Here is a 12,786-nt window from a genome sequence, read left to right on the forward strand (position 1 = left end):
AAAACTGTTGGCCAGTCAATCGAAATCTAGAGAAAAAGAAACAGGCAAATAGATGGAATCAGAAATAAGACAGACAAACTGATCCAATCATAAAGAAATAAGCAATATATTTCAATACTTCAATCAATAATGTTATACTTCAGACAGTCCTTTAGATATGCAGAAAGCAGAGCTATTCTTTCAGAATTTGAACCTTCCTAAACTAACAGAGGAAGATAGGAAATGGCTCAACTGCCCTGTTACTTTGGAGGAATTGACCAAAACTATAAGACAAGCCCCCAGTGGTAAAACTCTGGGGTTGGATGGGATACCCAGTGATTCTATAAAAGGTTTGCACAGCAGCTTAGCCCAGAAAAATTTAAAACATTTAACACATCGATTGACACAGGTGAGCTCCCACCTTCTATAAGTGATGTAGTAATCACCCCAATCCTCAAAAAGGGAAAGGATCCACATGAGTGTTGGGAGCAATCGTCCAATGTCTTTGATAAATTGTGATGGAAAATTGTTTACAAAACTTCTGGCAATGAGGGTGAATCATATCATAAATCCAGTCCAGGTGGGATTTGTGAAAGGCGGCACTTCATCTGACAATCTTAGACGCCAGCTACACGTCATCTGCAAGGCTAAAGATTAGCATACTTCAGTGGCAGCCTCATCCCTAGATGCAGAGAATGCCTTTGATAGGGTGGGCTGGGACTACCTGCATTACACTATAAATATAATAGTACAAAAGATGAGAAGCCCGGTCCGAAGCTGATTCAATTTAAAGTGTTCAATAGGATTTATTGGACTCCTCTGAGGTTGAACAGAATATGTTTGATAGAATCCAACCTACGCTGGAGATGTCAGTCAAGTACAGGTGACATAATCCATATGTTTTCTAACTGTCCAAGCTTGCATACCTTTTGGCAGAAGGTAATGAAAAAGACTTGGGATATTCTGAGTACCACAATCCCTGCAAATTATGCTTTGCTATTACTGAATATCACTAACGATATTGATAGACTGAGAAGCTCATGTTTAACCTGGCTAAAAGTAAGTCAAACCACAGCCAAAAGAGTCATATTGAGACACTGGAGGGAGAAGGACGCTTCCTCATTTAAAGACTGGTACATAGCCTTGGCAGAAACAGTTTCATATGAAACATTGATTTTTATAATGAATGGTAAACTCCATAACTTTTCTGACATCTGGGGACATTTTCTCTCAGAGATAGAAAGAGAAAACAATCTGTAATGGCCTTCAGACATACATTCATGAATGGTAGGATATTTTGTTTTGTTTGTTTAGTTCATTACTTGTGCTAGAATATTTGTTATGGGGAGGGGGGGGGGGGGAATTTGTAAGGTTGTTTCCTTTTCCATCTTCTTTATTGTATGTGCGGTGACGGCCGGGGGTTTGGACACACCTACCCATTCAAATGAGTGGGTCGGTGTGTGCAGGCTTTTGACTGGTAGTGTATATTAATGTCTGACAAGTTATTGTTTAGTGCTAAATGTAATTCAATTGCATTGTTATATCGTGAAAGGAAACAATAAAAACTATATATAAAACTATAAAAAGTAATAATAATATCACATTTATGTAAGTATTCAGAGCCTTTACTCAGTATTTTGTTGAGGCATTTTTGGCAGCGATTACAGCCTTGAGTCTTCTTGGACATGATGCTACAAACTTGGCATATCTCTATTTTGGGAGTTTCTCCCATTCTTCTCTGCGGATCCTCTGAAGCTCTCTCAGGTTGGATGGGGAGCATCACTGCACAGCTATTTTCTGGTCTCTGGAGAGACCTGAAAGTCCAGGCTCTAGCTGGGCCACTCAAGGACATTCAGATAATTTTCCCGAAGCCACTCCAGCATTTTCTTGGCTGTGTGCTTAGGATTGTTGTCCTGTTGGAAGGTGAATCGTCACCCCAGTCTGCAATTCCTGGGCACACTGGAGCAGGTTTTCATCAAGGATCTCTCTGTACTTTGCTACTTTCATCTTTCCCTCAAACCTGACTAGTCTCCCAGTCCCTGCCACTAAACATAACTGGAATGACTTTGTGAAATGTGAAGATGTCGAGTGAAGGTGTCTTTCCTCCCTCTCTGTACCCTGGGGCAGTGGAACATTTCGGGTTCAGCCTCATAGTAGCATGATTATGGTTCTGATTCTGAATACCTGAACTCATTGAGATGTCTATGGGACGGTTTTCCAACCATAACATTGTAAAACACTCAGTGAGCTACGAGTGGTTCCAACTTGAGGATGAGTAACCTGTCGAACGACAGCAACCTTGTTCATATGAAATTGAATTTGAAACTAAAGGTGAGAGGGGTTCCCTTACAGACACAGAGACAACTGCAATTTGACAATAGAACAAATAGTCCAGAGCTTGCTTTAGTATGCACCTGTAGTTAAAAAGGAATTTGCACAGTATATGTCACCACTATGTTGATAGGTTAATTTCAGTAAATAATTTGGAATGAAATGGTCTAGGCAGCCTAGCCAGCACGTTTGTGGCGGACAGCTGGCTTGTGTCTATGAGCTTTTCCTTTTGTCTGTTGTCACCCACAACACCATCTTGCAGGTACTACCTTCTTCATCTTCTGTGTCCTACAGCCAGAGAAGTAAAGAGAAGAGAGAGAGAGAGAGAGGGGGGGGGGAGAAAAGAGGGAGAGGTGTTAAAATGTACAGGCCATGTTGGGGATCATGATGCAGTGCTTGGTGCTAAATGATTAATAAGCAACATTTTGGTTATTTTTTTGTTTTCAAACAACTAATTGACTGACGTCTGTTCAATTGTTTTGAATTCCAGTTCGTTCGCTTGTTTTCTGTGAACTCAATGCATACAATTCAATACATCGCAAAGTCTTTCTATAGAGAGAAATCAGATCCAACCTGAACTGTGCGATGTAGTAGGGAGTTATTTCAACAGGCCAATATTTTACATAGTACAGCGCATAAAATGTGGTAATTAACTACAATGACAATAATCCATTGCGCATGTACTTGTCCGGTCTGTGTTTATTTTATGCCTGCTATGGAAGAGAGAAGAATGCGCAATCGATCACGAGGTCATATAGAGAGCAGCTGTTGCTTCGCAAAGTCTTCTCTACCTGAAAATACATGATCTAAGTGATTGATAGTTGGTATTCAGCAGTTATTTACTTTGAAGAACTACAAAATAGTGATGTTGTCAGACAGCATAGGCAGCAGCTCTACAGAGATGAGAAGATGACTTGGAATGAAATAATACAATTATAAAATAAAACACATGGAATAAACACATGTTAAATATTTTATTAATGTAAAGTAATGTGAACAAATTATGCTTAATAAGTGATAAGCAGTACCATCATGGGACCTTTATTCATTGTTTTGTTCTGTGTTGTTACAGCGTTCAACCCACATAATGAATGCATAGTGCATTTAATGTTTAAAAAACTAAAACAACATTGAAAACGGTGATTATTTAAAAAAATAATCGAACCCCGAAACCAAACCGACCTCAAAAAGCACTAATCACTCAGCATTGGGTACTTGAGGAACACCTTGATTCCCATAAACCATTCTGAGTTAAGAACACCATCCTAATATTGAGTTGCACAATGCACCCCCCTTTCCCCCTCATAACAGCCTCAGTTCGTTTGGGCATGGACTCTAGGTGTCGAAAGCGTTCCACAGGGATGCTGGCCCATGTTGACTCCAATGCTTCCCAGAGTTGTGTCAAGTTGGCTGGATGTCTTTTGGGTGGAGAACCATTCTTGATACACATGGGAAACTGTTGAGCGTGAAAAACCCAGCAGCGTTGCAGTTCTTGACACACTCAAACCGGTGCGCCTGGCACCTACTACCATACTACCATACCCCATTCAAAGGGACTTAAATAATTTGTCTTGACCATTCACCCTCTTAATGACACACAGACAATCTATGTCTCAATTGTCTCAAGGCTTAAAAGTCATTCTTTAACCTGTCTCTTCCCCTTCATCTACACTGATTGAAGTGGATTTAATAAGGGATCATAGCTTTCACCTGGATTCACCTGGTCAGTCTATGTAATGGAAAGAGCAGGTGTTCCTAATGTTTGTAAACTCAGTGTATAGTCTTGACACTCTCTCTCTTGCACTCTATATGTCCCTAGGTTATGCTGGCACTAAGAAGACATCCTTTGCCAACACTATCTTTGGTTGGCATTGGAAAATTACACAAAGTTAAGACCTCATTAAAATACCTTTTTTGTTTTATGTTGTGTGGCCCCTAGTAAAGTAGACAGTTGACATGGGCTATAATCTGTAGTGATGCCTTCTCAACATGGCTTCTCATGTTTAACTCTCTCATGTTTAACTCTCTCATGTTTAACTCTCTCATGTTTAACTCTGAAAAGAAGGAAGCCTGTACAGATAAAAAAAAATATTCCAAAACATGCATCCTGTTTGTGACAATTTCCTAAAGTAATACTGCCAAAAATGTGGCAAACTAATTCACTTTCCATCCTGAATAAAAAAGTGTTGGGCAAATCCAATACAACACATTACTGAGTACCGCAAAGCATAGCGGAGGCTGCATCTTGTTATGGGTATTCTTGTAATCGTTAAGGACTGGGGAGTTTTTCAGAACGAAAAATAAACAGATTGGAGCTATGCACAGGCAACATCTTATTGGAAAACCTGGTTCAATCTGCTTTCCACCAGACACTGGGAGATTAATTCACCTTTCAGCAGGACAATAACCTAAAACATAAGGCACTAGCTGTGTCAGAATTTGAGTTTGAAAATGGGAAAATAAACCCTCATAAAATGTCTGAACATGCTTGTGAATTGGTGTGTATGATGTTGTATTATTGAAGAGTGTGATGGTTCAGATGAGAAGCTGCTCTTATAGCATTCTTCCAAACTGTCTACTGTGGGATTTACGGTATTACATGTGTGCAGAGAGAATTTAGCGCCGCTGAAGCCACAGTAAGTGTAGCTAAAGTGTAGCTAAATCTGTCGATGTGTCCTTGAGCATGGCACTTAACCCTAATTGCTCCTGTGTCGCCATCAATAATGCCGTGACCCCTGGCCGTGACCCCACTCTCCGAGGGTCTCTCAAGGGGTAGTGGGATATGCAAAAAACACATTTCCAATTCACACATGCGTATAACACACATGTACATCTGTGAAAAAGCACAAATGTAAGCACCCATCTAATTATAATGGGAACACGAACAATGTGTATATCTGGTGACTTACGAGATCGGCGCTGGTAACACGTCTAGTGAATCTGAACAGGCCCTTGGTCTCGGAGGAGAAAAGCCAGAAGTGTGAGTCTTCGCTAAGGATTGTTATCCCTCTCCCCCTATCCTCATCCTCCCTGTTCCAGTCAGGATGAGGTAATCAGGTTAGTTAGACCATATCAGTAAGAGCTTTGATTATAGAGGGGAAATTGAATTGGTTCCCCTTTTTCAGCCCCCTCCCCGGGCCTTCAGTTCTCCTCCTGCTCTGCAACACTAGATGCCACTCAGTTCAGCTGCCTGCTACAGCAAATCACTGGATAGCCTATCTGATGAATCAATTTCTTTCTCTCTCCCTCAATCTCTATATTTCTCTCGGTGACTGTTCCTGTTGCTATTATTCTTTTACTGTTTTTAAAAAAAAGTTTCTCTAGCGACCCAGTGTGCTGTAACTCTTCTCAAAGTTGTCATGTCTCAAAGTGCTTTGTCTGCTGAGAAATGGTAATTACCATATTGTATGTCCAGGCTAGTAGCGCCTGTGTAACAAACTTAGCGTTAGCTATGCATTTCTTAGCCTTTCATCCAGATAGTATTTCAGGAAGGTTCTCTCTTTCTCCCTCCTGCTGATATGTGAGTACTCCTTTGGTGACGGCAGTTGAAGATTTGCATGTGTGTGTGTGTGTTTGTGTGTGTGTGTTTGTGTGTGTGTGTGTATTACATATGGGTTGTGTTTTATTTCCTTATCTCGGGGGAATGATGTACTTTCCTAGCAGCAGCACAGTTAAGAGGACAGCAGCAGTGCTGTTCTCATTCCTAGGGCTGGCAGAATCGCCGTGTAACCGACAGTTGTGGATGAAGACTGTCATCAAAATAAAATAACCTGTATAACCGCTTAAAATAATAATAATAATATATACGCTACCGTTCAAAAGTTTGGGGTCACATATATATATATATATATATATATATACTGTAATAATTGGAATGAACAGCTGACTGAAGACGGCATGTCCAGGCATTCGTGCAGTTGAGTCCGTTCCTGCGATAACATGGACTCTTAACAGGGTGATGAAACGGTGTTGCCCATTGCTGAAACAAGCAAGGTGTGAATAGAATGGCTTGGAACTTTTAAACCTGGGTACACTCGCAATGGCTGCCTGGTATTGTGATGCAATCATTCCCATGGTAATGTCGAATGTTCATTCAAATGATGCTTCTATCTCAAGGCTATCAGCTTCTATCTCAAGGCCATCAGACTGCTAAACAGCATATACTAACTCAGAGAGGCTGCTGCCTACAGTGGCTTGCGAAAGTATTCACCCCCTGGGCATTTTTCCTATTTTGTTGCCTTACAACCTGGAATTAAAATGTATTTTTTGGGGTGGGGGGTTGTATCATTTGATTTACACAACATGCCTACCACTTTGAAGATGCAAAATATGTTTTCTTGTGAAACAAATAATAATCCCAAAATCTGAAAACTTGAGCTTGTTAACTATTCACCCCCCAATGTCAATACTTTGTAGAGCAACCTTTTGCAGCAATTACAGCTGCAAGTCTCTTGGAGTATGTCTCTATAAGCTTGGCACATCTAGCCGAGCAGCTCCTTCAAGTTGGATGGGTTCCGCTGACAATCTTTAAGTCATACCACAGATTCTCAATTGGATTGAGGTCTGGGCTTTGACTAGGCCATTCCAAGACATTTAAATGTTTCCCCTTAAACCACTCGCGTTGCTTTAGCAGTATGCTTAAGGTCATTGTCCTGTAGGAAGGTGAACCTCTGTCCCAGTCTCAAATCTCGAAGACTAAAACAGGTTTCCCTCAAGAATTTACCTGTATTTAGTGCCATCCATCATTCCTTAATTTCTGACCAGTTTCCCTGTCCCTGCCGATGGAAAAACATTCCCACAGTATGATGCTGCCAACACCATGCGGGGATGGTAATTCTCGGGGTGATGAGAGGTGTTGAGTTTGTGCCAGACATAGCTTTTTCACCTGACCAGAGTACCTTCTTCCATATGTTTGGCAAACCTTCTTCCACATGGCTTTTGGCAAACACCAAACGTGTTTGCTTATTTTTTACTTTAAGCAATGGCTTTTTTTCTGGCCACTCTTCTGTAAAGCCCAGCTCTGTGGAGTGTGCGGCTTATAGTGGTCCTAAGGACAGACACTCCAATCTCCGCTGTGGAGCTTTGCAGCTCCTTCAGGGTTATCTTTGGTCTCTTTGTTGCCTCTCTGATTAATGCCCTCCTTGCCTAAACCATGAGCTTTGGTGGGCGGCCCTCTCTTGGCAGGTTTGTTGTGGTGCCATATTCTTTCCATTTTTTAATCATGGATTTAATTGTGCTCTGTGGGATGTTCAAAGTTTCTGATATTTTTTATAACCCAACCCTGATCTGTACGTCTCCACAACTTTATCCCTGACCTGTTTGGAGAACTCCTTGGTCTTCATGGTGACGCTTTCTAAGTTGTGCCCCTTGCTTAGTGGTGTTGCAGACTCTCGGGCCTTTCAGAACAGGTGTATATATACTAAGATCATGTGACAGATCATGTGACACTTAGATTGCACTCAGGTGGACTTTATTAAATTAATTATCAGAAGGTAATTGGTTGCACCAGTTCTTATTTAGGGGCTTCATAGCAAAGGGGGTGAATACATATGCACACACTGTCACGACTTCCACCCTTCCTGTTCGGGTGGCGCTCGGCAGTCGTCGTCACCGGTCTACTAGCTGCCTCCCTTTTCTGTTGGTTAATTCTTTTTGGTTTCACCTGTTTCTCGTTTGGGGTTTCGTTTAGGGCTATTTAAGCATGTTGTTTTGGCATGACCTTTTGTCACCGGAATAAATACGTTTTTCCTTAAACCTCTGCTCTCCACGCCTGACTCCGCACCAACCACTCCTAGTTACGTAACAGAAGCACGCACCTAGTAACACGCACCAGTTTTCCATTTTTTTTCCAATTGTAAAAGAAATTTAAACAAGTAATTTCTTTTCATTTCACTTCACCATTTTGGACTATTTTAGGTTTGTCCATTACATGATATCCAAATAAAAATCTTTAAATTACAGGTTGTAATGCAACAAAGGATGAAAAATGCGAAGGGGAATGAATACTTTTGCAAGACAATGCACGTTGAGACCTCGTTGAAGAGGCAGCAGCGCCTCTTCAACCTCAGGAGGCTGAAGAAATTCGGCTTGTCACCAAAAGCACTCACAAACTTCTACAGATGCACAATCGAGAGCATCCTGGCGGGCTGTATCACCGCCTGGTACGGCACCTGCTCCGCCCTCAACCGTAAGGCTCTCCAGAGGGTAGTGAGGTCTGCACAACGCATCACCGGGGGCAAACTACCTGCCCTCCAGGACACCTACACCACCCTATGTTACAGGAAGGCCATAAAGATCATCAAGGACATCAACCACCCGAACCACTGCCTGTTCACCCCGCTATCATCCAGAAGGCGAGGTCAGTACAGGTGCATCAAAGCTGGGACCGAGAGACTGAAAAACAGCTTCTATCTCAAGGCCATCAGACTGTTAAACAGCCACCACTAACATTGAGTGGCTGCTGCCAACACACTGTCATTGACACTGACCCAACTCCAGCCACTTTAATAATGGGAATTGATGGGAAATGTTGTAAATATATCACTAGCCACTTTAAACAATGCTACCTTATATAATGTTACTTACCCTACATTATTCATCTCATATGCATACGTATATACTGTACTCTACATCATCGACTGCATCCTTATGTAATACATGTATCACTAGCCACTTTAACTATGCCACTTTGTTTACTTTGTCTACATTCTCATCTCATATGTATATACTGTACTCGATACCATCTACTGTATGCTGCTCTGTACCATCACTCATTCATATATCCTTATGTACATATTCTTTATCCCCTTACACTGTGTATAAGATAGTAGTTTTGGAATTGTTAGTTAGATTACTTGTTGGTTATCACTGCATTGTCGGAACTAGAAGCACAAGCATTTCGCTACACTCGCATTAACATCTGCTAACCATGTGTATGTGACAAATAAAATTTGATTTGATTTGATTTGAGACCCAATCGCTGACCACTTTAATAAATGGATCACTAGTCACTTTAAATAATGTTTACATGTCTTACATTACTCGTGGCACATGTAGAGTTGAAGTCGGAAGTTTACATGCATCTTAGCCAAATACATTTAAATTCAGTTTCACATTTCCTAGCATTCAATCCTAGTAAAAATTCCCTGTCTTTGTTCAGTTAGGATCACCCCTTTATTTAAAGAATGTGAAATGTCAGAATAATAATAGAGACTGATTTATTTATGCTTTTTTCATCACATTCCCAGTGGGTCAGAAGTTTACATACACTCAATTATTATTTGGTAGCATTGCCTTTAAATTATTGTTGTTTCATCATACCAGAGGACATTTCTCCAAAAAGTACGATATTTGTCCCCATGTGCAGTTGCAAACCATAGTCTGGCTTTTTATGGCGGTTTCGGGGCAGTGGCTTTTTCATTGCTGAGCGGCCTTTCAGGTTATGTCAATATAGGACTTGTTTTACTGTGGATATATAGATACTTTTGTACCTGTTTTCTCCAGCATCTTCACAAGGTCCTTTGCTGTTCTTCTGGGATTGATTTGCACTTTTCGCACCAGAGTACGTTCATCTCTAGGAGACAGAAAGTGTCTCCTTCCTGAGGGGTATGACAGCGGTGTGGTCCCATGGTGTTTATTCTTGCATTCTATTGATTGTACAGATGAACGTGGTACCTTCAGGCTTTTGGAAATTGCTCCCAAGGATGAACCAGACTTGTGGAGGTCTACAGTTTTGGCTGATTTCTTTTGATTTTCCCATGATGTCAAGCAAAGAGGCACTGAGTTTGAAGGTTGGCCTTTAAATGCATCCACAGGTACACCTCCAATTGACTCAAACTATGTCAATTATCCTATCAGAAGCTTCTAAAGCCATGACATTATTTTCTGGAATTTTCTCAGCTTTTTAAAGACAGTCAACTTAGTGTATGTAAACTTCTGACCCACTGGAATTTTGATACAGTGAATTATAAGTGAAATAATCTGTCTGTAAACAATTGTTGTACATTTTTTTGTGTCATGCACAAAGTAGATGTCTTAACCGACTTGCCAAAACTATAGTTTGTTAACAATACATTTGTGGAGTGGTTGAAATATGAGTTTTAATGACTCCAACCTAAGTGTATGTAAACTTCCGACTTATTTTATACCATCCATTGCCATCCACCTTGCCGATACCGCTCGGCCATTGCTCATCCATATTCTTACATGTACATATTCTCCATCACCCCTTTAGATTTGTGTGTATTAGGTAGTTGTTGGGGAATTGTTAGATCACTTGTTAGATATTAATGCACTGTCAGAACTAGAAGCACAAGCATTTCGCTACACTCGCATTATTATCTGCTAACCATGTGTATGTGACAAATACATTTTTATTTGATTTGAATTGATAAATTTGGGCGATTTCGTATTTTGTGTAATGTCAGTTGAGTTGAACCAACAATTCACAGCACGTATTAATCGGTCCACTTTCTGATTTTATTTCCTGCTTTGCTCCTATGGGTACACCCGCAATGGTTGTCTGTCCACCAATTATGCCATCATTGACTTGAATGGGGACGCAAGTTCTATTCATTCTATTTCTATGGCATTCAGGAGCCGACGGATGGAGAAAATGTATGTAAAAATAATAATATGAGACCACGGTCATTTGACTGGCCAATTACTGGCACAGCCCTACTCATTCCTCAACAACAGAACAGCCTGTTTCCACCTGGATAACATCAGCTCCTGGGTCTAGCGTAGCTGCCTAACAATGAGTCTATGACTTATCTCAGGTTCATCCATTGTCATTTGATTGGTGCTTCCTGTGTGCTTCCTGTCTTATTGAGGATTGGTTAACCCGAGTGTGGTGTTCATGTTTTTCTTATTCACCCAATGTTTACAGGTTTGATGGACCCACAACATTGTTTTTTGTTTTTTTAACAATACAGCCATAACAATTTAGGTAAAAATCCTTAATACTTAGATGTTGACATATCAATTGCAAGCAATATAGATAACATACATGGTTAATATTTGCCACTTATTTCTGCAAGATCACATTTATCAATAAAGGCGCTATTATAATCAAGACATGGGTGGAATAAATCATGTTTATCTTGAACAAATATAAATGAAACAAGGTTTTCATCACCATTGACGTTTATTGCTTTGAACTGAACAAATACAGTATTTTATGGAAATGTTAAATGAGCCCCACACAAATGAAGGCCGGTCTACACACCACATGAGGGACAGAGTTTTACTGTGTGTGTTGCAAATGTATTTCTTGCACTTGACGCATGTGTACTGTCTCTTCCTGTAATTCTTGGGTCCACACACATCGCAGCGCTTCAGCTTGTTGCTACCAGCTGCAATCTAGAATGATGAAAACACTTAGTTCAGGAACATCTCACTCACTCACGTAGTTACAGCAGGCCAAGGTGGGAGAGTCAGACACACACACATGCAACAACATCACTCACACTTACTTCTGGTATTGGAGTTGCTGGTTCTGTGGGTCGGGCGGATGGGGCACCAGCATTCTCCTCCTGAATCCTCTTCACGATGGCTGCAGATGCAGGGGTCCTAGTTATATGTTGCCTCCTCTGGATTTGAGGTCTTACCAATTCCTTGCCCAGCTCCTCGAGAAAGAGACGTCTCCTCTGGAGCTTTCCTCTGTTCCAATCTGGGTTCAACGCCATCCAGATGACAAATGTGTTGTACGTCGAGATGTCCAAGATGTTGAAGAATATCAAGTGGCTAGAGTAGGGTTATTCTTTTGCAGCTGTAGCCAGTCACCAGCTTGTCTAAATTGTCCACCCCTCATATTTCACACCATTTTAAAGATGAACTTGTTGTAAATCCAGCCACAGTGTCCGATTTCAAAAAGGCTTTACGACGAAAGCACACCAAACGATTATGTTAGGTCAGTACCTAGTCACAGAAATACACAGCCATTTTTCCAGCCAAAGAGAGGAGTCACAAAAAGCAGAAATAGAGATAAAATTAGTCACTAACCTTTGATGATCTTCATCAGATGACACTCATAGGACTTCATGTTACACAATACATGTATGTTTTGTTCGATAAAGTTCATATTTATATCCAAAAATCTCAGCACATTACGTTCAGTAGTTCCAAAACATACTCATAATAAACATAGCTAAAAGATACAAGTGTTATGCATGGAATTTTAGATCCACCTCTCCTTAATGCAACCACTGTGTCAGATTTCAAAAAAGCTTTACCGGAAAAGCACACCATGCAATAATCTGAGTACAACAAAACAAGCCATACAGATATCCGCCATGTTGTGGAGTCAACAAAGTCAGAAATGGCATTATAAATATTCACTTACCTTTGATGATCTTCATCAGAATGCACTCCTAGGAATCCGAGGTTCCACAATAAATGTTTGATTAGTTCGATAAAGTCCATAATTTATGTCCAAATACCTCCTTTTTGTTCGCGCGTTAGTACACAATCCAAACT

Source organism: Oncorhynchus nerka, linkage group LG17 (genome assembly GCF_034236695.1).
Source record: "Oncorhynchus nerka isolate Pitt River linkage group LG17, Oner_Uvic_2.0, whole genome shotgun sequence".
Classification (NCBI taxonomy): domain Eukaryota; kingdom Metazoa; phylum Chordata; class Actinopteri; order Salmoniformes; family Salmonidae; genus Oncorhynchus; species Oncorhynchus nerka.